We start from the raw sequence: 6120 nt of genomic DNA, 5'->3' as shown, positions 1-6120 counted from the left end.
AAATAAAATACTTAAAAAAAAACAAAAGCTCTCTTTAATAGTCCGTTTTCTTGGTTTTAAAACTCGTTAAGCCGTCTCGTGTCGATTCTGGGATACCGAGTTGGCTCTCCGGAGTTATGTCTGTCTTGTGGGACCTAAACCATTTAATTCCATTTATAATAATTCATTAATATTTTAGGAAAGTCTACTTAATAAACTTTATGGGAGGAGTTTTTTTCCTAACTTTTGGGCCTTGACTTGATGGTATGGCCCCAACCTCACCTATGGTATAATGTTTTACAAATATTCAAATTATTCTTTTTTCTCATCTTCTTCATATACTTAAGTTTTTCAACTGCAATTATAATATTTTCGAAGATTTTTTTATCGTGAATGACGAATAGAGAATGATATACTCCTAATTTTGAACATCTAGATGTATTTTTTGACTTATTTTAATAATTTATAATTAAAAAAATAAAGACCGAAATTGAGATTCTAAAATTTTTGAAGATTCCATCATAACTTTTGATTCACGTGTCTATTTCGTAATTATAATATATACATTTTAGGTATTTCAAGAAGATTTATCTAATATTGAAGTTGAAAAGATGAAAAAAAAATCTAGATCACATTTACAATGTCGAGTTCACCACTTTTTATCGTGAATGACGAATAGAGAATGATATACTCATAATTTTGAACATTTAAATGTATTTTTCAACTTATTTCAATGATTTATAACAAAAAAATGAAGAACGGAATTGAGATTCTAAAATTTTTGAAGATTTCATTATAACTTTTTATTCACGTGTCTATTTCGCAATTATAATATATACATTTTAGGTATTTCAAGAAAATTTATCTAATATTGAAAGTCAAAAAGATGGAAAAAAAAATCTAGATCACATTTATAATGTCGAGTTCACCACTTGTTATTGTTGAGTTCAACATTTTAATCATTGAGCTCACTACAATTTTTTTGGTCAAGTTCGACAGGTTTTTTTGTTGTCAAGTTCAACACTTTGTAAAAAAGTTCAAATTCAACATTATAGAAAGGGATATATATGTTGTTATAGTGGATATATCCACCCCTACAGATTTTATTGTCAAGTTCATCAATTTTCAAAAATGTGGAGTGCGAAAATTTTCAAGAGTTATTGCAACAGATATCATGGTTTTAAATCTCGTCCAAAATTGAGATGACTCGCCCGAGTCGTCTTGGTCTTATTCAGCAATGATACAGATTTACATTATATCTCAACATTCACATCATCTCGCAAGATAAACGAGATGTCTTGGACCATATTTTGAAAATCTCAGCGGAATCAACAGGGATTTTGTAGATTTTGGTTACATTTTTTAGAATTTAAATATTTATTATATAAATAAAACAAGATTTATCAATAAATATTTTCTAATCTATCTTATTTTATTAAAAAATTATAATTATTTTAATTTAAATATACATAAATTGATAAATGTAAATCAAGTTAAATGGATTATCTCATTCAAGACAAGTTGAATTGTCTGAGACAACTCGGTCTCGCCCATGGACGAGACGTCAAACTAAATTTTGAAACCATGGCAAATATAGTGTTGAATTCGACAAATTTTAAAAATTGTAGAACTCGACAATAAAAAGTGGTGAACTTGACACTATAAATGTAATCCAAATTTATTATTATTATTTTTTTCATTTTTTTTACTTCGATACTCGATAGATCATTTCAAAATACCTAAAATCCATATCTTATAATTGTGAAACAGACACTCAAATCAAAAGTTAAGACAAAATCTTTAAAAAAAATGAATCTCAACTTCGTTCTTCATTTTTTATTATACATTGTCGAAATAAATTGAAAAATACATCTAAATATTCAAATTAGGAGTATAGGTTTTCATTTTCTTCTCTAAGAACAAATCTTTTAAAAAAATCATAAACTCCTATATTCATCCTTGGTTTTCATTTACTTGGAGGTTCTCTTAAGCTTTGGTATAGAAAAGAAAATCGGCCGGCTTATCACAAGTTTTGAGGAGAACTAAAGAAGTAGAGTCTTTGATCATTTCGAGAGTGAAACATTCTACTCAACTCAATTTCTTGCGTTCTTCATGGATTTTATATCTTGGATCTAAGGTATAGAACTTTTAGATCTTCCTAATAGTCATAGTTTTTTATGTATTGTAGTTTTTGATTCAAAAATCTTATATTTTTATTATAAATTAGGGGAAAACTATACATTTTTATTAAATTCATTTTAAAATTAGTTGTTTAGTATTTTTTTTTTATCTTATTTTAAAATAGAGAGGTGGGTGAATTTGGGGAAAAATCGTAGAGGAAGATAACAAAACCTTTCCAATCGGTTGACCTACCCTTCGTCTTGCAAAATGTTCTCCTCTCGGATTTGATCTAACCAACAAGCTCAGTCAACCCACCACTCACCTCAGTTGATCAACCATTTAGCCCATGAAGAATTGGAAAGTGATGCAACTTTTGGGCTCGGTTGACATATCCAAAGCCTTATGAACAAAAGTGAAAATTCAGCATTTCTTAGGTTCGGTCATTGGAACTTGTTTCGGTCACTCGACCCTATGTGAATTGTCTTAGAAGCCTATTTTGGATAATTTTTCTCAAATATTTTTAGAAAAAATGAATTTTAATATTTAAAATTGATTGTAGCCTTTATTTCAAAGGTACATACATGATTGATTGAATTTGAAAAGAAATTGATTTGAATGTTAAAATTTCAAATAATCACGTTGTAAGTAAGACGAATTAGAATTTATAACGGAGAGTGTAGACTCTATTTGGATGCATGTGTTGGCGAATGAATATCTATGGTTAATATTTACTTTATGTTATCACAAGATGATCTTGCATATTTATTTACTTTTTTGTACGAGTAATGATAATGTGATTATTATTAATATTTGTTGTATTAAGCGAGTACATGATAAGAAACTAGATATCCATTCTACACACTAATAATGTTAATTTATATATATATTTTTTAAAAAAATATGTATATATAACTATTTTGGGATTTGTTAAAGAGACTGTGAATGCCTGAAGGGATACTTTGTCATGTCATTCCTATAGTGACATATTATCCTAAGATGTACGTTTGGGATGGTAAACTTCTATGTAGTATGAGATGCATAAGAGAGTAACACCACAACTGAAATTCGGGAGATTTCGTTCTATCTATAATAGTAAACTATAATGTAAATGTAGTTTGTAAACCAATAGAGATATCTTACAAGAATCTTATATTTCGTTTCATAGACTTAGATGAAGATGACTAGTCAATGATCATTAATAGTTTAAAATAATCGAACATGTTAACACTTTGTGAAAAAACATGTACCTTATGGTCACAGTTAATGACCAATCTAAATCAAATAAATGTCACCCAAATATGATAAGTGCAACAATCGATCATAAAATCAGAAGCTAATGGTGGGATTCCACACCGGTGAAATTTGGTACAATCAGATCTTGATTGAGAGATATTCAATTGGAATTCTCTCAACACTCTTATCAACTACACTACCATTGTTTGTATTTAGTTATGTTACAAATGTCATGTGAATCATAATTGATTTGTTTACAAATTGTGGATTTACTTATATTTGCAATAGTACTTCATATAATTTTACTCATGTTTACACTGAAGAACCTATGTTCATTGCATAAATATGTCTTTAAAAAGAATAATAACAAATATAAAATTAAAAACCTACATTAGATTGACAAGTAGAGTCATTTCACTAAAGATTGGGGAAGTAATATTCCAGATTTTAGAAAATCAAATGAAAAATTGCGTGATTTTGGAAAAAAAACTAAATTTTATAAAAAAATAATTAAAATTAAGAAAAAATTTTAATTTAAAAAAAAAGGGGGATAATAAATCCACAAAAATAATCTAATTAAATGGAATCTTAATTTCAAGTTCTTGTCGGATAACTCAAATAAAAAATTCAACTACGGATCTTGACTCGGAATATTTTTCATTAAAAATTCTTATGAAATATATATAATTAATTGACTAAAATTTCTTCCCTTAAAATATTTTATTGCTCAATAATCCTTCATCACGACAAGCATCCTATATAATAGATTTTCTTTTATAGTAACGAATCACGCAAAACATAACGGATAAGGAGAAATAATTGAAAAATACTTGAGATCCACGGTTGTTGAAAAGAAATTTACTAAAAACTTTTAAAACTACAAGCAAGAATAAAATACCAGAATTAAACCTAACTAGTTTAACATCGATTCATCAATCTCCGTAAAATGAAAAATTAATCAAGCATGATCATAAAGACATAATAACAAAAATAAACAAAATACTTAATTTTATTATTAATGAACTCCTTGAAATCTTTGAACAAAATCTTCCTTGTTTTTCAAAATTACTATAAAAATAAAACTAAAAGATGAATAAAGAGATTAGGAAATGAGAAGAGAGAGAGATTGAAAATAGAGAGACAAAAATTAGAGAGTTAAGGTCTTTTTATAGAGAAAACCTAGTGTTGTTTTGACCACATATTTTTGTTCCCAAAATATCTTAATTGACTCTCTTTTGTGAAATAAAAATATTTTTTTCCTCTTAATTAGAGTTCTAAACTTACTAACCTTATCATGTTTTAGTAACTAAATCAAAAGTTATGTCCAAAATGGTAAGACATGATAAATGTGGAGTGTCTGACTTGTCACATATTTTTTACAAATGAAAAGTCCAAATTAATCTTTTTTCGTGAAATAAGAATTTGTTCTCCTTTGAATTAATTATTTAACCCCACTAAATACATCTTAATTTGATAAGTGAATAAAGAATTATTGACAAAATGGTGTGGTATGACAAATTCTGAAGGAATACTTGATTTTATCAATTTGAGATCATTAGATCTTTTGGATCGTGCTTTGACTTGACTTTTGTAGTTTTCCTAATATTTGATTATTTAATTTCTATCTATTTTGCTTAAAAAAATGAATATATAATTAAACCATCGAAATCCATGAAAATACATGTAATTTAGTAAGTAAAATGTAACTTATGATAAATTAACTATTGTGCATGATTTCATGAAAAAATCCTAACTCTAGTTAGAAAATACAATTAAGTACTCTATAAATTAATGGGAAAATATAAATTTTTAGGCACTTAACACACCTTCAAACCTAGATTTTGTTAGTTCCTAGCAAAATAAAAAATTAAAATAATAAAACAATAAAAACAAATACTATTTTCACAAGCTTATCGACTATATTTAATGAATACAGCAAATCCTTAAACTCCTAGTGGACTAGTTTGAGTCGTGAAGGTTTATAGAGAATATTCATACAAAAGTCATCATAGGGTATATAATTTTTACTCAGACCTTACTCGAATTTTTTAATCAGTTTTTGCTCAAACCTTACTCAGATTTTGCTTATATTTTACTCAGATTTTGTTCAAATCTCATTCAGATTTGTGCTCAGTTATCTCACTCAGTATTTAGTTCATTGTTCTCCCATCACGAATGTACAAAATGGGGACACCTCATTACAAGATCATCATTTCATCATACTATTATATCATTGCATATGTATGCACCCTCATGGTATTTGTAATAGTTAGGGGGAGTTTGTGGCGCCACGCCAAATGCTAACACAAATGCCTATGTCAGATCTCAAGGCACAAGTTGGTGTCTCAAAATTTCGGCATGGTCTCCTTTGTTTATGTTAGCATTTCAAGGCGTTCAACCTGCACTTGATAGACGACATACATTATCCTGTATATACATACAAAATATAATAACCAGCGAAAGCTTATATACATCTAATAACGTACGATAGATCAGAGTGCGGAAGAAGAAATTAATATATAAGATTATATAAAACTCCTCACTCTAACAAAAGTCCCAACGCTCAGGACAAAATCCATAAGACTACCTGGATGAACTAACACCACTAGGGGAGTATAGCCTCAATACTCACCAGGTAACGGACTCTGATCATCTATCTGACTTACCAAATAGTCCTCACTCGTGTTTTATACCTACTTCGCCAAGTTCCAAATCTGAAATTAAAAAAATAACGAAGGAAAGGGTGAGTAACAATAGTTACCCAATAGGAAAGCAAATAATTTATGC

The sequence above is a fragment of the Akebia trifoliata genome, chromosome 10 (assembly GCF_017979445.1).
Source record: "Akebia trifoliata isolate Shusen 1 chromosome 10, ASM1797944v1, whole genome shotgun sequence".
Taxonomy (NCBI): domain Eukaryota; kingdom Viridiplantae; phylum Streptophyta; class Magnoliopsida; order Ranunculales; family Lardizabalaceae; genus Akebia; species Akebia trifoliata.
The sequence above is the reverse complement of the archived record's forward strand: the minus strand, read 5'-3'. Positions refer to the sequence as shown.